This window comes from Pipistrellus kuhlii, unplaced genomic scaffold (assembly GCF_014108245.1).
Source record: "Pipistrellus kuhlii isolate mPipKuh1 unplaced genomic scaffold, mPipKuh1.p scaffold_m20_p_6, whole genome shotgun sequence".
In the NCBI taxonomy this organism is placed as follows: domain Eukaryota; kingdom Metazoa; phylum Chordata; class Mammalia; order Chiroptera; family Vespertilionidae; genus Pipistrellus; species Pipistrellus kuhlii.
Window position 1 is genome coordinate 64722264 of NW_023425562.1, and position 21802 is coordinate 64744065.

Consider the following 21802-nt stretch of genomic DNA (forward strand, 5'->3'; position numbering starts at 1 on the left):
GGATTTTAGAACACAAAAGCTTGGGAGATCTGAAGGCTATTTCTGGTTTTCTGACCTTGCCTTACACATCTCTCCTCTGAGGCAAAATTACCTGTATAACTAGAGGGAAAGAGAGAAGTTCAATGAAAAAAGAAAACAGAGGTGACAATTTCCATGTATTATAGTATTCCACCCTACCTAAGCAAGAGGATGTTTCTTAATATGTGATTGTGAATACCGGCATCTCGGCAGAAGGCCAGATTCTACTGCTTGCTCACTCCCGAGAACCCCTGACTCTGTCTCCTGCCATCACTATGTTTCTATTCTGCCCCCAGCACTATCCTCCCCCCACCCCCAAGGGTGTCCAGACAAGGAGAGCAGAAGCTGATGAGCTGCAGAAGCTGATGAGCTGCAGATGCTGAGGGAGAACGATAGCTAGTGTCCATCCCTGCTAGATGCCAGTGCTTGGTTTCTGCAGACCTGGGGCTCCAACTTCACAAATTAGCTCCTGCTCACTGAGCCACACTGCCATTCACTCTTCCTACCACCAGAAGGCAAGGAGAGGCAATGACAAAAGAGACTGACTGGATTTCAAGCAGGTCTGGATGCTACTGCCAACAACTTTGCTAAAAGAATTACAAGTCAAGTGGCCATTCTTTGACTCAGCCAAGAGTTTGAGTGAACCTAAGGTCTGAGATACATCCCTCTCTCAGGTGTGTGAGAGTGTGTGTGTGTGTGGGTGTGCGTGTGCATGTGTGTGTGTGTTTAATATATTTTTATTGATTTCAAAGAGAGGAAGGGAGAGGAAGAGCTATAGAAACATCAATGATGAGAGAGAATCCTTGATCCACTGCTTCCAGCACGCCCCCTACTGGGGATCAAACCCACAACAGGGGAATGTGCCCTGATGGGGAATTGAACCTCAACTACTGATCCATGCCAGCAGGGCATGTGTGTAATCGTTTTACAGGTCTGAGCCTGATTCTGAAGGTTAAAGTCCACAGGACATCAGGCAGCTGTAAGGGAAGATGGCTTTAAGGTGGGGGAGAATAAGAATAAAATGGAGCCCACACACATGAACTGGAGGCCAGGAGGATGGACTGAAATCTCCATCTCTCCTTGTCATCTTTGACCTTAGAAATGTGTTGCCCTGGAGAAGCTGAGGCTCACGAGACAGTGAAACAGTTGAAGCCAGTCTGTTTCCTCCCTCAATTAGGTGAGTCCGCAGACTGGAGATCATGGTATGAACTACAATGTGGCAGCCACTTCACTTCCACATTCCACTTATTGGCCAGACTTAGGTGACACATTGTCAAGCCAACAGACTTAAAGGACTGAGGGTACATGGCAGTCCCAGCAGCAGAACTTCATAAACAAAAGGTGGTCAGGTTACAATAGTAAAAAGTAAAATATAGGGACAGGTGTCGTTTGACACCTCATCACCTTCTGGCAGGTCTGAAGTATACCATATAATGCTAAAAAGAGAGTCTAGCGTTGTTTCTAAATTCTTAGCAGTGACTCAGATGATGTTCGCTGTATACTTATGTGAACTTCATTTCTGGTTTGCTCCAAAGCTGGAAGCTCTTGGAGAAATGCAAAATAAGAAAAATTTTAGGCGCCCAAGTCACCTGCCAATCTCCTAGCAGATTCCTCTACATCTCCAAGTTGCCACATAGCAGTAGCATTATATTTATGCATACACATAGAGAGACAGAAAAATACACAAACATAAAATAATACTGAGGTCTCAGCAATGCAGCTCATTGGCAGGATTATGCTATCTGCACTGTTTATCTGCATTGGTACCTCGGAGAGAAGATCTCAAAACCACGTGGGCATAGAACCCAGAGATCCTGACTTGACACAGTGGCTGGGACCTGACGGGAAATATACTACTTACCGGAGATAAACTAAGTGCTTTGGGAAAGAAAGTAATTCTTCTATACCTCTGGAGACAAATTGGAGATAATGAGATAGAAAAAATACAGAAAAGTACTGCAGTCCTAATAAAACAATTAAGAGAGAGAACTGAAGGCACATAGCAGCCCCAGCAGCTGAACCTCATAAACACAAGGTGGTCTCATATATATATATATATATGATAGAGAAGCAACGTATGAGGGGGGGGGGGGGGGGGAACGACCTGAAAACAGCATGTTAGTACAAAGTCCTTTGAAGCATATCATAGGGACTCCTAACTCCAGCTTAGAGGATAATTATCCTATATAACAAAAGCCCAGCAGCAATCAAATGGTGGAAAGACCAGAATGATGGTCAAACAGTCGCTATGATGAGCACTGACCACCAGGGGGCAGACGCTTGATGAAGGAGCTGCCCCCTGGTGGTCAGTGCGCTCCCACAGGGGGAGCACCACTTGACTGACCAGGATGTGCAGCACTCCCACAGTGGGCTGATCCCCACAGGCCATGCCCCCCACCAGTGCATGAATCCCGTGCACTGGGACTCTAATCTATATATATAGTCCAGCCTAGAACATAACAAGCTATTTAATAAATAATGCTGCCTTGTGGGTTGTTATTTTTGTTACACAGACTTAAGTATAACATAATGCACTAAACCGAACATCTTAGGTGGAATTTCACCCAGTGGGAGAAGCACCTTGCCTACAATCACTGGGCAGTGATCACCAGGGAGGTGGCATGGTAGGGGTGCCCAGCCCTTCCACAAAGATACTGACAGAAACAAATGGCTGGCTTGTCCCTAACATGTGCAGTGGCTAGAAATGTGCATGGCTCAAGCCAGATGATCAGGGCCCATCAAGACCAGAGCCCTGCCCTGCTATATCAACAGTTCTTTGTTCCCAGGAGAACAAGAAAGGATTCCCATGTTGATTGCATCCTATGACACTAATCGCTCTAAACTTCGAGGTTCAATGTTTGGTCAGAGCTGCACCTCACTTCCTTATTTTTTTTTTTTTCTATCTTCTTTGCAAACACCTTTTCCTCAATGAAATCAATCCTACTCTGAAAAAAATAAGCAACGACTGACTCTTACCCTGTGTTTACTCTTATTTTTTATTTTTACTTTTTTCTGTGAGTTGTATGACTTTTTCAGTTAACAAATTATTTCAAAAGACCATCTATCTGCATGTTCCCTTCCACCATTCTTTCTATGGATGTTAGCACGCACTAAACTGCAGAAGCAAGACTTGCAGCAGGCTGGAGAAATCTGCTTTGCCCCAGCCTCTGACTCACTCCTTTTCTGCTACAAAGTAGGGCAGTGGATATTGCAGCAGGATTGGCCTCCGTGGCTCTGTTTATTCCGGTGCTGCAAAACCTAGAACTCCTTTAACTCCAGAAGAACCAGAGTGTAGCATGAAGCTCTGTGTGGCCTCCCTGCTGAGATATTCTCTGAGGTTGGGTAAGAGGAACAGATGTGAAGGCTAAACTTCATTTAGGCCCAGGCTTCCGGCACCCATATAGTAATCCTTTTCCCCAATATATTGAGTACAAAGAAGCAAAATGATATCAGGTAGAAAATTGTATTTCGATGACCTATTCTTTCTTCTGATCCATGAATTTCATATCAGCTAATACTCAGAGGACTCCAAATCCTTCCATAATTTCTTCCTGTGTGTTTGCTCAAGGACTGGGCTCCCAGCTCTGCCCCCTCACTTCTCTGAAGGCAACTGCCCTTCTCATTCATGATCTTTCTATTCATTTAACCCCTTTCTCTTCCAAATCAGTCATGAATCCAGCTCTTTTCTGTGCTCTGATGTCCAGCTGTAGCCCCTCATTAAGATCAATCATAGAGTAAGAAGGACGTGGGATGGGTAGGTCAGCGTTGGTCACAAAAGGCCAGAAGAGAAAGTGCAGGAAAATGGAAGTGGAGTAAAGTGAGGCAAATCCCCTTTACAGCTGGCAAAGATATTTTAGGGAAACGGGCTCTAATTTGATGGCGTGAAAGCAAGTTTTGCCTTTCACTATAAAACAAGGCCATCTTCTGAGAGTCATATTAATTGAAATTGATCCCTCTTGAAATAAAGACCTTGTCTAGGCTCATTTATGTATAAATATTTTTAATTAATAGATGCCTTCATCAAACATGAGAAGAATTAAGCACTAACACTCACCAGAGAGCCTGAAATTAGATTGATTATCTGCATCTTAATTTGCTTTTTTGGCACCACTAATTTATTTTTAATAGGTCTGTAATTTAGTTTTATCTATTTCTTATTCTGCTTGGCAGACTCAAATATATGCAGCTCACCAGTCAGTCTCTATAACCTTTAGGCACTGCTGTCTGCACAGTATATTAATTTTTAAATTATCCAACCCAGTGTGAGGAAGAACTTCAATTAATTTCCATAGAGGAGCCAGACTAATACCCCATTTCCCCCCAGTAATAGTGAAATTTCAATGAAGGGGAAGGCCAACTATAAGGTGAAGCTTAATAAACACAGTATGTTCTCACTCTTACATTCTAGAATCTGTTGCCTTTGACATGTTTTCCATTTGAATCAGTGGCACTATATCATCATTGCAGTGAAAATCAATGCTCCTCTGTTGGCACCTGTTATTGGCAGGTTGACTCATGTAATATTGGTGAAAGAAAGGCAGGGACATGCCAAAAGACTTTTCAGTTCCTCCCCATTTCTGATGATATGCACACTTTACTACTCTGAAAATTTTACCAGAATTTCTTTCAATCAGGAAGCTGGTTTCATTTCAGAATGCCCTTGGTCACTTCATGGGGTTTAAGCAAGATCATAAAGTAAAATCCCACACCAAAAAGAGAAATTAGTTATGTCTCTGAATTGAGAAACAACAGAGGTTTGGTGGTTTTGTTTTTGTTTTTTTCTTTTTTACTTTTTGCCTTTTTGCTTGATAAGGATATAAGAAAAAGGTGCCATGGAAGAGACTTGTGTAGAGTGAAAACAGAACTGTGAGATTTGCATGCGAGGACGCTGCTGCCCTATGAGCAAGGACAGCAGTTGCATGAATCCAGATGCAGACCATGATGATCACAGCCCAAGGCAGACTAAGGAAAATGGCAACAGATAGTCAGATTCAATTTATTAAACAGATCCATCAGAATCACTGATGATCTCAAAATCTGCATCATCTTATTAACCAATGTCGCCCCAATAAATTTAACTGAAAAACAATATCCAGGTAAACTACTAAAAATGTAAAAAATCACTGATGATTGCATTAGGCAAGGCAACAAATCATGGGTGAACCCCTGCACTTCTGACTTGAAGTCATGGGTGGCTGGTTGCTAGTCAGTACTAAGAACAGCAACAATGGGAATGAAGGAAGGGCGGGAACCCAACTCTCTATTTTAGACAGTTATGTCTCAGATGTCTCTGAGATAGCCAAAGGGAAATAGCATAGAGACAGTTTGGTAAGTAAGACTAAAGCCCAAAGGGACTGATCTGGCTTAGATAGATAAAAGTGTGTGTTATCATTATAAGATGGTATTTAAAACAAAGAAAATGGATTAGATCTCTTAGGGAAAGGGAAAAAAGAGAGAGAAAATATACTGGTCCAGTTCTTAGTCTTTAGAAATCTCAAAATTGAATTGAAGGAAAGAAAGAAACCCCTGAGGGGAAGGAAAGAAAAACAGCTCTGAGTGGGAGGAGCATTCCATTTGGGAGGGGTAATGTGGCTGTAGAGAGGTAATGGGAGACTGTCCCAGGAGGGGTGCTAACCTTGTCAGCATTACTGCAAAACCAAATGACACAGGAACACAATGTCAATCTTATCTCAATGAATCTATTAATTTTTGTAAAATCCCTTTGAAGGCATGAGGAGATTGAATGCTGAACTTTGAGGGCAGGACTTGGGCTTCAATAGAAATATGGATCTTTTCTCCATAGAAACAGGAGAGAGAAGATGGATGCTAGCTAGAGGCCCCCAAGTCTCCTCAAACATAGTGTTCCCTGGGCAGCAGCTCTCCGAGCTAGGAAGCTGATAATGAACTCACCTCCACACACCCGAAACACCTGAAGTCCCCTTCACTCTGAACCCCAGTGACATTACATCACTCAGTTTTTCAAAGCAGCAGTGTGTGGCTTGTCTACGAGAATATAAATATTGTGAAGAAATTATCAATGATCAATTCTGCCTTCTGACTAAAACAGTATTTAACTTTAATAAGTCTTCAAACTGTGAAGATTGATTTATTCATAGATTTTTTGGGGGAAAAAATCCTAAAAAGTTCTTAGCATCGCCAGTATATTCTAAAACACATGTGTCAAACACAAGGCCCGCAGGCCAAATCCATCCCGCCAGGCCTTGCAATGTGGCCCGCACCGCGTTTCCATCACAATGACAGTTTATGACTGTTCAGTAAACCATTCGGCCCGCGATTTAGGCTGGATTTTAGATTTTGGCCCCTTCTCTGATTGAGTTCGACACCCCTATTCTAAAAGATGGAAGAACCTGGCCCAGAAATTAGTAAAATAAAAAATAAATCCTATCTAATAAAGAGGGAATATGCTAATTGAGCCTCACGCCATTTCAAAATGGTGGTGCCCACAGCCAATAAGGAGGGAATATGCTAATTGACTGCCCCTCCCCACAAAGATGGCAGCAAGGCCAGGCCCGCCCCCAAGAGGGGCTGGCTGCTCTGTGAGCCTGCCTCCAGAGTCCCCCAGTCCCCTCAGCCTCCCAGCTGCCCAGGGCTGGCCCGAGGTGCAGGCAAGCCTTGGGTGGCAGCTGCCCAGCCAACACCCAAAATGCAGGCAAGCCTCAGATATCAGCTACCCAGTCACCCAGGGCTGCCTGAGGCTCAGGTAACCAGGGCCAGCTGAGGCTTGCATTGCCAGCAGTGGCAGCAGCAGAGGTGTGATGAGGCATCATCTCCCCCTCATCACCAGGTCGCCTCACGCCCTGAGGACTCCCAGACTGTGAGAGGGAGCAGGCCGGGCTGAGGGACCCATTCTACCCCCATCCAGTGCCTGAATTTTCATGCACCAGGCCTCTAGTTAATAATATTGTATATAAACATATTGCTTTTCTAATTTAAAAGAAAATTCTCATACAGGTAAAGAAAAATTAAAAGATTTTGTTACACAAAGGCTAGAGCTGCCTGATACAATATTAGTGGTTGGGCAAGAGAAAACCTTAAAGCTGAGCTCAGTATTTATTCCCAACTTAAGATCATAAGTTGAGCATGCCAGGAACCAGAGCTCACAATGTTTGCAGAAAATGTACTTTAAAATAATTTACTCCAGGGTTCTAAATGTAGATGCTTACTCAAAACACAAGAATCCAGGGATTGAATCCTTTTATGCCTGACACAGAGTAACTAACAATAGCCTTTCATTCTGAACATATCTCCCAGTGTATCCGTCTTAAGAGTGACAGAGTAATCTTGGGATTTATAGGAGAGGTTTACACAAAAATAAATGAGGCCAGAGTTAAAAGGAAGAGAGAAAGAAGGCTACCAAGAACTAAAGAAAGGCAGACGTCAGGCAAGCAAGTTGAAGCTAGTTTATTAGTCTAGATTCTAGACCACATGTGTCAAACACAAGGCCCGCGGGCCAAATCCGTCCCACCAGGCCTTGCAATGTGGCCCGCACTGTGCTGTCATCACTGCACTCTGCTGCGTTTCCATCACAATGACAGTTTATGACTGTTCAGTAAACCATTCGGCCCGCGATTTAGGCTGGATTTTAGATTTTGGCCCCTTCTCTGATTGAGTTCGACACCCCTATTCTAGACTCTAGAATAAAATAGAAGAACATGGCCACCCTGTCCAACTGGACAAAAGAGTCAGGGACATCTGAGTAGTGACCGAGAGGCTACTTCAGTTGCTGACCACAAATCTCACACCTCGTGTTTTCTGTGCAAAGTAACTTGCTGTTCCTCAACTCATCACTTTTCCAAAGCTCATGACCTGATTGCTTGCTTTCTCCAGCCAGATCAAGATGATCTTCCTTTACAGTGACTCCCCAGATCTAAGAGTGCAGGGTCCACATGGCACTTGGGCTCACCTGTGTACTGGAGACCACCTGGCTCTGTCCTACCAGGTGGATTGATGGTTCTGTGGAGTGCCACAGAATCTAGAGATAATACTTGGAATATTAGAGTCCAGAATTTCCCTTCCAGAATATACAAGAGCCCAATCAAACTCAGTCATTTGAAAAAGGAGAAAAAAGAGATTCTCTATGAGTTGGAACAGCTCACTCACATAGCTAGTTAGCTGAAGAACCAATACAACAACTGCTAATGCAGCATAAATCACCATTAATATCTCTCCTTTTGTCTCAATTGCTTTACCTGTAAATAGGAATACTATTTACCTCTTTGCTGGGTGGTGGGGAAAAATAAGCAATGTATGGAAACTAACACAGTGATTGGCTAGATTGGCACCCTTTCTTCTTGGACATGACACTGTACCTGATGCTACCAGAAACAGCAGGATAGAGAAAATCAAATGTGCTCTGGTCAGATGGTTCTTTTGTTTGAAGCATCATCCTGTACACCAAGGGGATTGTGGGTTCAATTCCCAGTCAGAGCAATACCTAAGTTTCCAGTTTGATCCCCGGTTGTGGTGCATACAGGAGACAATTCATCAATGTTTCTCCCTCACATGAAAATCTCTCTCTCTCTCTCTCTCTCTAAAAAAAAAAAAAAAAAAAAAAAAAAAAAAAAAAAAATCAATTAAAACATATCCTCAGGTGAGAATTTAAAAAAAACAAAACAAAAATCAAACACTTTTTCCAGTTTTAAGGACAGTCTAGAGAAGGGAATTTTCACACATGCCTCTTCATTTTTCATGGGAAACATGTTTCTCTATTTCCAGCCACAAAATATTAAATAGCTCCGAAGCTCTTTATGCTGCTTCTTAAATACTGCTTTAAAAGACGCCTTTCCCTGCACCTGTTCTCTCGATGGCAGTACTCTCAGGGTGGTCAGGAAGTTCTGGGCAAGAGCTCGTGTCCCCAGGCTCTCAGCAGCACCCTCAATATCTCCATAAACTGAGAGAAGAGAGATTGCTCTTCTCCAGAGAACTGAATTCACTTCTCTCTGCAGCTCCCCATGGTTCAGGAAAAATAAATATTCAGTGATGCTCAATAGCCATATGGGCCCACTAGTAGTTTGGATATTTCTATGTGGCCAATTGGGATCACAACAATGTGAGAAATATGCTTCACATCTATAATTTTGGCAGAAAAATAAATGAAGGAAAGAGCTGGGATAAGCAGGGACTAGGGAAACTTCAGATCTTAAAATCCACATGAGGTACAGAGAGCTGAGTTTCGTCTCGTTCCAGATCATGCCTTTCATATCTTAAATATATAATTTCCAAAATTGTGGTCATCAAGTTGGCTTTCCTCCAAATCCTGTTAACCATTTTCCTCCTTTTTTAAAAATAAAAAGCCTGTAAACTATAAAGGATCATTAATACGCTAAAGAGTAAAATATTAATAAATATGTGTATACCTTAATCCAACTTCAGCTTGTTTTCTATGAGGAACCTCAAAAGGTGTATTATAGGGATTTAAGGACAGAAAATCCTCCAGAGAAAAAAATTAAAGTAACCCAGTATCAGCTTTGGAAATTGAAAGAAGAAAAAGTGGGAGGTTTTACCAAGGTTATTTAAGTTTCATGGAAGGCATATTAGCTGCAGGTATGTTCTGGTTTTCATCTGACTTAAAAAAGGCTTCGGTTTCAAAAATGAAACTATGCAAATAATGTCAGTCGTTTTGTGTAAATGCTTCAGGCTTTAAATGTTATTGTGGAAAATAAAGTAAAATAAAACAGCTTTAGTATGGCCCCCGCAAGCTTAGCCAGTGGACTGCACATTAAATCTTGAATAACATAGTCCACCAAGCCCTCCCTAATGAGCCATCCAAGTCTCTGATGTATATAATATGCCTTTTTTAAAATGTAGGAATACATATTCCACCAACGGGTTTGGATAGCTCCTCTGGGTTATTTAAGTTTCAAAGGAGTCCCATCAGTCTCCCAGGTATAGTTCTATGAATGCCTTAAAAATGAAAATCCAGAAATTAGAAGCTCAAAATACCTTGAAAGGGAGCCATATATTAGCCCCAAACCAGGCCATCAACGGCAAAGTTGATGAGACACCTGCCTCCCTGAATTTCCCATCGTTTGTCAGTTTGAGTCACAACCTTTAAAAGAGATGTAACTCTCTCCCTTCCCACCTAATTATACGACTCTTGCTTGCTTTATTTATAATTAGAACCTAGTGACTTCCTCTGACTCTTGCCGCTGCTGCTGTTGCAGGATTCTTCTTGGATGTGGTGATGTGATTGTGCTGAGCTGGAAGGGACAGAATGTTCAAAGCCCCAGGATGGAGGCCCCATGGGCTGTTCCACAAAGAATGTGAAGGCTGCAGCATCCCAGCCTAAGGAAGTTGGTGAATCCAGAAGAGTTGGGTAGAAAAGTGAGAAAAGATCAATTCTGGGGAAGCACAGTAATAGATAATGCACAACTTGGCAAGCAAAAGGAATCAGGTAGCTGGGGGAGAGGGAATTCTGCAGAAGTAAGATTCAAGGAGAGAAAGAAAGCAGCATTAGCCGGGATCCTTCACTGTGCCAGACACTCCCATTAATCTGTTTTAGTGCCCGTTGCAATTTGCTATGTAAATAAACTTGCCATCATTCTTCGGAGAAGGGGACTGGAGTTCAGAGAGGCTTAAAGGAAAACAAAATATCAAGCTTGTAGCAATTGTTTCTCCCTGTGGCTAATGATGGATGCAGCAAAACTGAATTCCAGGAATTGTGAAGACGGGAGGGTGTGTCTAGAGGAACCCAGAGGCACGATTCAAGGCACCCTGCCTGCCCATGGCCAGTGAGCTTCCTCGCCTGTAGAAAAGAAAGCCCACTCCCTCTGTTGTTGGGAGGACTATAAGAGTTAATACATACAACACATGTCACGTGTGCCTGGCACACTGAAAACATTATCTGAGTTGAAACTAATTACAATTATGTGGTTTGTCTAATGATCCATTTCCTCAATTTGCTTATAGAAGTTTATATTGTGGGCCCATAGCTGTGTGTACATGAAAAAAAAAGAGTGTTTGATGGTGTTTCAAGTTTCTGTAAGCACTACTCATATTTCCCCCCCCCCCCCCAACAGTATAGAAATTATAAATTAAGGTGGGTTGGATAGGCTTGAGCAGGAACAGCTGGTTAGAAAATTGCAGGTCATGACCCAAGTTTGAAAGGAGTAAGACCTAGAAAGCTGTTAATTCCAAAGGTTGAAGTACAGCATGGCAGTGTATTTTTCATGCCACACAATTTAGATCCATAAAGAGCTGATATAAAGTAAATCTCACACTGAGAAAGGAGCAAGGAGGGAATGAACTCATTCAATCTGATGCTCTCATTTGGCACGAGTGAACCTGGTGGCTCCGAGGAGTCCAGTGTGTCATAGCCTTGTCTGCCCCTGCCTTCAAGATCTGAACAACACTAGTTACCCTGTGCCAGTGTTCCCATGATATGGACGGTCACACTAAAACACACTTAGGAAGGACACAGTCCTGCAGTCACCAGTAAGGGCATGTTTTTCATGGTATTGTGGACCTGTGATATCTGTGAAAATAGAGATCCCTAGCCTCCAGGATCATCCCTCCCAAGATTACTAAGATACACGCTGGCAGGGGCACAGAATACTTCCACCATAGCCTCACAAGACTCAGGCAAGCCCCCACAGGAACACCAGGACACCTGATAATAGGCAGTTCTCTCTCTTCATGCCCAGGTGGCAGCCCTGCTATTGGGGAGTGGCAGTGTGTCTTCTGTCAGCTGCCACACTGCTCTTTGTGGAGGTGCCAAGCCCTTTAGACCACCCAGCAATCTGTGAATTGTACCCCTTCAGCCTCCCCTCTATCTTTTCTCACCCCTTTCCATGATTCTCCTCTCTCTAAAGATTTAAGATTGAGATATAAAGAAGAGAAGAAAAGAAAAAAGGAATTCTTTTTTTATTTGTGGTTTTTGTTCGTATATTTGTTCTTTTTTTCAAATCCTAAGTCCTGGACACAAGCTGGGCACCATTTCTTCAAGTGGCCCTCACCACCTTGACTATCACCTGCCCAAGCTGGAGGCTGGGACCCATTCCATGCCTCCCAGAGCTGTGTACTCATCAAGCCACCCCACATGCACCTGGCACTGCAGTGAGCATTATGGGTAATCAGAGAGGCCCAAGACACAGTCACAGCCAGGTTGAGAGACAAGAAAACTCAACTATTAATATAATGATTTTTTCTGTGAGGCCGTTCGGAAATAATGACAACATTCTGACATGAAGAAGCCCAGGCTGTAAGTACTGTGCTTTAAACAGAGCAAAGGGAAATGATTTCCTTACATTAAATCCCATAATGTCAAAGGGATTATTTAACATTCATGCTAATGTTAGTTTGCCTTCCCAGAGCTTTAGCTCTTCTCTTGGACTCACATAGCTGCTGGCTTTGCCTTGCCTATCTGGGCTGAAGGGCCCTGGAGGCATGTCCTTGTTAATACCCCACCACCGGAAGCATCATTTCCTGAGTTCTGAGAAGTTCACAGGCAACTGATAAAAAACCTGCCCCAACTACAAGTATTCCCTGATCTTTCAAATCTTTCTCAGGGAGAAGAAAGGAACTTTATGCACATGACTTCAGTTCATAGGGTAGAAATAACAGAGAGAAAAGAATTTTTCATAAACCCAGAATTTTTAGGAGGATCAGAGAAGGTGGTGGAGAAGGAGAAAAGAAGGAGAGGCCAAGACCATTCAGAGAAACTTCATCTAATGGCTAATGTGACTGTCCACTGGCCCCAGGGCACTGACTTGTCCTTCCCCTGCTCCTTTTCATCCAGACTTTTGCCCGAGAAGAATTCGTCTTTGAAGGTGAATAGAAATAAGGCAGATAGACAAAGTAGATAAGGGGATTCTAGCTAAGAGAAAAGTGTAGAAAGGTTCAGACTAGCATCTCAGCAGCACTACCAGCACCAGTACCACTCAGGAATGGAGAGATGTTGAGGAAAGAGAATAAACTGAGATGTCAGCCAGTTTTCCTGGCTTTGTTGTTAGCTTGTTTGTTCTCGGTTTAGATTAATTAAATTCTCTCTCATTCTTTTTTATTTTATTTTTATTTTATTTTTTTGTGGTAGTGGAAGGGGTGGGTGGATACGTGGCTCTCCTCCCAAAATACAGTGTTCTGAAGCACAGCCCTTTTGTTCTGCTGTTCTGAACTATAAAAGATTGAGTTAATTAACCTTTCATCAGCTGATTACTTTCAACCTTTCAGTTGGCACATTGGGGAAATGTATTAGTGGTTACTAATTAAAGATATTGAATATACCTTTACACTTCTTCAAACTCTAAGACTCCTGGAACTAAGTTGATTAAGAAAAAGGGAAATTTTCTGTTACATTTATTCTTGAAAATAGCTAAGAGAGACTATAAATAAAACTAGAAAAAAAGAAAAGCTGCTACCTTATTCTATAACATATCTTTGTAATTGAAGTTTGGAGCTTGGGATCATTCTGTAAGAATAATAATAGCCTGACCTGTGTGGCTCAGTGGTTGAGCATCAGGCAACCTCTGAACCAAGAGGTCATGGTTCAATTCCTGGTCAGGGCACAAGCCCAGAATGGGGACTTGATCCCCACTGGGGAGCATGCAGGAGGCAGCCAATCAGTAATTCTCTCTCATCATTGATGTTTTGTCTCTCTCTTCCCCTCCCCTTTCCTTTCTGAAATCAATAAAACATATATTTTTTAAAAGAATAATAATAGCTAGGACTTACTGTATGTTTAACATGTGCAAGGAAAATAATTCAGCTTCACATGCACCGTCTTATTTAACTCTCACAATTATATTGATTGTTTTGAATCCCAATCCCATACTGCATGTGGAAAAAATTAGAGTTTAGAAGACAAGCAGTTAGTACATACCAGTGAGGATCTGTGGGTGCTCTGTCTCCAAAGACAATGTGTGTCCCTACCCGTGGGACAACAACGGGGGCCACGCAGGAACCACCTAAGAGAATGAATCAAACAAGGAACGTGGAAAGAATGGAGGCAAGACAAGGTTCTGATCAAGCCTCAGTTTTATTCTCTGAAATGGCTGTATTTATACAGCAGAGACAAAGGGGGGCAGGGCCGCTTATGCAGGGGGGTCTTTGGTATGGCAACACAGGATTGACTAATTGCCAGAGGCGGTGTGACATTCCAAGGTGCAACATTCCAAGGCTGGGCTATCTAGGGGGGAGGATCAGGAAGGGTAAGAGGCAGGAAGACAGGAGATGCTAAACCCCAGGTTAATCTTATCTTCTGGCCAAGCCCTCAGGGCACCACACAACCTCTGCTAGAAGGAACTTAATTCTATTTCCTTAAGACTGAGTTGCTTGCCTCAACTCTGCTAGCTCCCAACAAATGTGTTTCATTTTATCTTCAGAGTTGAAAGGACCTAGAAAAACACTTGTGGCTCCAACATGCATCATGTTTTCTCACAATTCCTCTCTGCACAGGTTATTCATAGCTGCACAAAAAAAAAAAAAAATCTAAAATATATATTATCTCAATCTAGGACCAACTTAGCAGGGAACTGTAATCGAGCTGGTAGCCAAGGACTGCAGTCATTTGAAGGCTTGACTGGGGTTAGCACACTTTCTGCTAAGCTTACTCATGTGATTGCTGGTAGTTCCTTACTCTGTTGACTAGAAACCTCAGCTATATACAGGTTTCTGCATGGCATGAAACCTGTATATTCCCACAGCACATGACCCAAGAGAAACAGAGCCCATGATGGAGCAGAAGTCTTTTATTTATTTTTTTAATATATTTTATTGATTTTTTATAGAGAGGAAGGGAGAAGGATAGAGAGTTAGAAACATCAATGAAAGAGAAATATTGATAAGCCGCCTTTTGCACACCCCTCACTGGGGATGTGCCTGCAACCAGGTGCATGCTCCCGACCAGAATCAAACCCGGAACCCTTCAGTCTGCAGGTCGACGCTCCATCCATTGAACCAAACCGGTTTTGGCAATGGAGCAGAAGTCTTATAGTCAAATCTCAAAAGAGACATGCTGTCAATTCTGTAGTATTCTGTAAGTCACACGGATCAGTTCTGGTCCGCTAGAGGAGGAAAAGGGACTACATAAGGGTGTGAGTTTCAAGTGGTGGGGATCACTGGGGCCATCCTGGAGGCTACTTACATTCTTGCCTTTCTACACTTTTCTCTTAGCTAGAATCCCCTTATCTACTTTGTCTATCTGCCTTATTTCTATTCACCTTCAAAGACGAATTGTGCCACACCAGCACAGCCAAGGGTTTGGTGAGCCTGAGCAGGGGTGACAATGGATGGAGAAATAATAGACAAAGAGAAAAATCTGGGTCTAGGTGAATCTTCTGTGCTTGGCTGAGACCACAGAACAGATCCAGACTGCAAGCTGATGCTTTATTTTATGGTCGGGGGTAAACAAGGTAATTTACAATATTCTTGTAAGTTTCACTTGTTTTGGCAGCACTTGCTGACCCTCTCACAGCCCACTAGCTATCCAGATAAGATCTAGGGAGCAGTTACAAGATCAAGCTTAATTATGCTTAGAGGGCTGTGCCCTCCAAGCTGGGACTTGTTTGTTACTTTGCCAGCAGGTCAGTCCAAAATTTAACTCTATAACCACTTCCTACAACAAATTCAAATGTAATTTTTTAGAAAGAATTCCATGTTTCTCGTGGTCCAGATGTTTAACACAGTGATGACACTGTACTGCAATTACTTGTTTAGCTCAGGACTCCAGAAAAAAAGGTTTGCACTCAAGGAATTCACTTTGGGAAGTGATTCCAGGCAACTAAGAGTGAGGGCTGGGAAGAATGAAACATAAGAGGAGGGAAAAGCAATCCAGGAGGTAATTATTGAGCTGATCAAAATTATAGGCAGTAATTGAGCGTTAGAAACATCAATGAGAGAGAAACATCCATCAGCTACCTCTTGCACACCTCCTACTGGGGATATGCCCGCAACCAGAGTACTTGCCCTTGACCAGAATTGAACCTGGGACCTTTCACTCTATCCAATGAGCCAAACCGGTTTCAGCTAACAAAGTAAACAAATATATGAGATGGAATCTCAGATCCCTAGTAAAGAATGAAGAATAACAGGAAGAGTAAACACCTGGAAAAAACAAATAAATACTTTTTAAATTATCATATTATAATAAAATTCCTTTGAAAGTCGATTGATTAATATAAAATAAAAGTATTTTATAGGATTTATAGCATTTAATGGTAAGAATATATGATAAGAGAATAGGAGGCAGGAGGGGAATACATTTAACTCTAAAGCTACATATTCTTACAATGTGCATGAAAGAATGTAATATCTAAAAGTATTATAGATTGTAAGCATTTAAAAATGTATATTATAATACAAGTCAGCTGACACAAAAGTAACATCAAGAAATATATAGCTAAGAAAAGTTACGAGATAAAGTAAAATGGAATACTGAAAAAATAATTGATTTACTCAAAAGAAGGCAGCAAAGGAGAACTGAAGAAAGGATGGGCAGATAGGCAAAGAGAAAATAAAAATAAATATCAAATGGTAGTCATAAACCCACTACAACAATAATTATATTGAATTTAAATAGAACAAAAACCAAACCATTGAAAGACAGACAGTATTTGACTAGGCAAAACAGGAAGATCCAGCTATTTCCTGTCTGAAGAGACCTTTTAAATATAAACATACAAACTGGTTGAAAGTAAAATTAGGAAAAGGGTATTAATATCTTATATAATAAAGAGATGATATGCTAATTAGACTGGACAGCAGAACGACCATCCAGACAACCTTCCAGAAGAACTGGAGCTGCAAGAGCCGGCTGAGGCTGTGAGAGGCTGTGAGGGCCGAGCTCCTTGCATGAATTTCATGCATCAAACCTCTAGTATAAACAATAAGCAAATAAAAGCTAGAGTGGCTATATTAATATCAGACAAAGCAAACTTCAAGACAGAAAGTATTATAAGAGACCAAAAAAAGGAGATTTTTGTAATGTAAAGAAAGAAATTTATCTAAAAGACAATTCTAAATAAGTGATGCATTGAATCAGAGAACTTCCAAACACATGAAATAAAAAATAACATAACTAGTGGAAGAAATAGACATCCACAATAACAGTCAAAGATTCCAAAACTCAGCTCTTCATTTTTGGTAGAATAATCTGGGGAAAATATGTGCAATGCATAAAGGACTTATATCCAGAACATATAAAGAACACTTACAGATCAATAATAAAACCAAAAATCTAAATTAAAAATGAGCAAAGGACTTTGACTAAAAGAAGATATAATAATAGCCAATAAGCACCTGGAAAGATGCTCACCATCATTACTCACCAGGGGAATGAAAATTAAAACCATTGTGAGATGCCACTACACATCACTGAAAAGACTAAAATTTAAAAGGCTGGACACACCATATGCTGGCAAGCATGTGAAGACACTGGAACTGCGATCCATTGTTCAACCAAAGTGATGTGAATGTCCACTTCGGAAAACAATTTACCCTATAACCCAGTAATTTCATTTCCAGGTATATGCTGAGGTTAAATGAAAACATGTCCACACAAAGCAGCTTTATTTAGAATACCCTACCTAAATCAGGAAACAAACCAGCTGTCTATCACCTGGCACATATACTAGTAGAAACAAATTGTGGTATATTGTGGTACTGTATCCATACAATGCAATACTAGTTTGTAATGAAAAGAACAAATTACTTATCACACAACATAAACAAATCTTTAAAAAAACATTATGTTTATCTAAAGAAGCTAGACACAAAGAGATTATACTGTATGAAACCCAAGAACAGGTAAAACGCAACTATAGTGATAGAAATCAGAGTGCGGTTGCCGAGTGAGTAGGGAAGGTAGAATTGCTGGAAAGGGATATGAAAGGATTTGCTGGAATGATGGGAAATGTCCAATAGCTTGTTTGAGTGGCTGTGGGTAACAATGTCAAAGTTCATTAAGTGCAGTAAGACTGGTAGCATCTATTTGTTTTATTACAAGAAATCATACCTCAGGCCAGAAATAAACAAAAATCCAAGTAAAATTAAGGAACTTGAATGTCTTTATATTATCAAATATTGCTGTAATGATGCCTACTGCCAAACAACCACAAAACTCTGGCTTGCAACAGCAAAAACTTGTTTCTTGCTCACAGGCATGCAGGTTGGCCAATGGTCCTATGGGACTGCCTCCTCTGGAGATTCTAGCAGCTGCCCAGGGCAAGTTTTTCTCACAGTGCTGACAAAATCAGAAAACCAGTGTGAGTCATGAGGGCCCACTGAGGCTCAACTTACAACTTGCTTCCTGGCATGTCCCTCTCCCATTGGCCAAAACAAATCACATGACCATGCCCACAGCCACCCCCAGTGAACCCTGACAAGGGAGTAATGTAAGAGGTGGCACAAAAACCAGGTCTGACAACTAGCCCAGTGCCTACACACCCGACCTTGCTGTTCCCCAGTAGTCTGGAAGCCAGCAACCTTGGCCACAGCTGTGTTTCAGAGGAAAGTTCGAGCACATCGTAACACTCCCACACAGAGAAGTGTGATGAAACCCAAAGAACATGGTGCTTCATGCAGGTCTGAGATAGAAAGCCTCACTCTGGGTTTTCTGGTGTTTGTTCCACGTTCAGGAAGCTGCTTTCCTCTGCTCTCTGCTCTGAGGGAAGAAATGTGTTATTGGAAAGAAAGACAATGCAGCCACCTAATGGATCCTGGGTGTCATAGGCTCGCTTCTGCTTCCCTGAGAATATCTGAAGTTGATCATAACCCAGAGGGGCGCTGTGTCCCTACTTCAGTGATTAGATTTGAGCATATCTGTCTGCGGGCAATGGGCACCTGGAAGGGTGGGAGGCTGTCCGTTTATGAGCTGTCTTTCACTGAATGTGCTTCAACAATTCTTTGGAAAGCAATATTACCTGACTTGAGTCCACCCCAACATAAACACCCCAAAAGGCATTTAGATATAACCGTGTTTCAAGAAAAGGAGAGCTAAAACCGGTTTGGCTCAGTGAATAGAGCATCAGTCTGCAGACTAAAGGGTCCCAGGTTTGATTCTGGTCAAAAGCATGTACCATTGGAGGGTGTGCAGGAGGCAGCTGGTTGATGCTGTTCTCTCATCGATGTTTCTAACTATCCCTCTCCCTTCCTCTCTGTAAAAATATCAATAAAAAAAATAATAAAAATAAAAAAAAAGAAAAGGAGAGAAACTACACCTTTTTCACCATCTACATCTGATGGAGACCTGGTCTGAAGAGAAGTGTTGCCCATTTCTGCCATGTGTACTCAGATAAACCAACCAGAAAGAAATGTTAGCCTCTGTGTTCCTTTCAGGCATGTCAAACCACTTTCCCCTGAGTGTCTTGGACACACAGTTAGCACAGCAAGAGCCTCTAAATTCGGTCTCTTTCCACAAAACTGGGGTCTGACCCAGGCCAGTGATCTGAGCTTCCCCACTCCTCCTGGCTTCAGGCATTTGTCTACTACTCCAATCAATGGAAGTCCTTTGCTCCCATTCACTCTTCCAGCAAACAATGATTGCTCCCCTGCTGTATGTCAGGAACTCTGCTAGGCCCTAGGGATAAAGCTGTGAATGAGAAAAACAAGGACCCTTCCTTCCAGAGTTTAAAAACAAATAGACCAGATAGACATTGACAAAGCAGGTGCAGTGTGATGGGAGTAAAGAAGCGGAGTTGCACTGGGGTCTTCAGAGCCTCCTAAGCCCCAGGAAGGACTTCCATTTCCCCCCAGGGCCGAGGGAGCCATTAAGGGCAGCATGATGCCCAGGTGGCTTGGCTACAATTTTTTTCCTGCAAGCTTCAAGGGAACAGGGCAATGCTTTTCAAATTCTACATCCTTCTGAGAGCTATATCCCACTGGGCCGGGAGGGGTGTGCGTCAAGCTGAAGCACTTTCACATGCACTTAAATTTTTTGCAGTAAGTGGGAAAGTGGAGGGTGCCTGCAGTGCCTGTGACCACACCCCGCAGAGAATGGAACTAGGTTTGGGGGATCTCTAGGCCACTGGCTGAGGTGGGCAGAGATTGCAGAGACCACATACAGGGTACTCTTACACTCCGACCCCTCTGCTAGTACTTTCCGAAGACATCCTTGAGGTGAAGTGCTTCCTCTTCCCCGCCTCTCCATTGGCCAAGCACTTGCCAAGTCATTTTTTTTTAAAGTCACCTGAGGAGACAGACTGAGGTTCTTGGTTAACACACAGGCTGGCACTCAGCCCACTGTGTGCAGCTAGGAAGTGACTTAAATCCTCGTCTCCCTTTTAGTTTTCCAATTAGTCAAATGGCAGAGCAAACCTGAAAGTCAGAAGTCCAGCTGGCATTCCTGAAGTATCCTGAGAGCCCTGGTTATATATTTAAAAAAATTTTAAATTAAAAGTTCTTTCCCACAGAAAATGTAACTGAAAAAAAGAAAAGAAAAAATTTGTTTAAATCATTCATTCCCCAGAAGGTTTTTCCATGTAGTAGCTCAGAGCCAGGGCTACAAAGAAGTTTGGCCACAGAGCATCAGCGGTTCTGGAAGGAAAGGGTTCTGGGTTCCCCCATCCAGAATGTTATCTTTAGAAGAAACTACCATTGGCCAAAGTTTGCAATTGGACAACATATTCTTCTGTCTGTAAACAAACACAGCTTAGACATGTTTCATTCAGCTCCCTACCTAGGAATCAAGCTGCCCGATGAGGTTGAAAGAGTGATTGGGCCTGGCCTGCGCGGCTCAGTGGTTGAGCATCGACCTGTGAACCAGAAGGTCACAGTTTGATTCATGGTCAGGGCACATGCCTGAGTTGCGGTTCGGTCCCCAGTAGGAGCATGTGGGAGGCAGCCAATCAGTGATTCTTTCTCATCACTAATGTTTCTATTTCTCTGTCCCTGTCCCTTCCTCTACAAAATCAATAAAAGTATATTAAATAATTAAAAGAGGGTTGGGAGCGGTGGTGTGGGGGTCTCGGAAGGGCTTTGGAGCTTGACACCAGATGCAGTGGAATTGATTGAGATGAATTCCCTTTCTCTGCCTGGTGGAAACTATCAAGAGGGGGCATTTGGGGAAATGGTTCCTATAGTTTGTTCCAGAGAGTTCTGCCCTGCAGCTGAAAGCCACTGAGGAAAAAAGGGTCTTTGGGAAGAGGCCCATCACACCACCAGGAGGTGACAGAATTTTCCTCCAGATGGCCTCGGCTGTAGCCTAGGGCTGGGGGAAGGCTCAGCACCAAAGTGCTGGGGCTCCTGGCTCTGGGCTCCCACTCAGTGCTCAGTGCTCTGCATGGAACAGCCTGGGAGAAGCAGAAAGGAGACAGTGACTATGTCTGCCAAGGGATGACCTGAAGTAAATTTCAGTGCCTCTCACTTCTGCTTAAAGACTCCAGGCTGACCACACCTATTAGTTTATATACAGAGTTTACTGTGATGTCAGAGGAGCTGAACATGAGTGCACCACTCCACACATACACAGGTACACGAGCAAGCGCGCACAAACAAGTGTGTGTATATCTGCATCCTCCCTCTTCTTTCTTTCATTGAATATTTAAGAAACTCCTGCACTGTGTGTGTGACAGGCACTTGATCTGGGAGACAAGCTGTTAGTTTGAAGCTGATGGTTGTAATGGGTACAATAAGCTCTCAAATGAGCAAGGGTGGGGGGAATTTAAGCCATCTTGAACTGTCTCAGCTGAGTGGGAATCAGTTTGAGAATCCTGCAGGGTCTGTGGTGGGTCTCACAGTCCAAGGTCTGAGTTCAAAGACATGAAACCTTCTTTTTCCCCTCGCCTGTACTTAGTAGATTTGGCCATCCTGAACTTAAGAGAATTCTTTAATG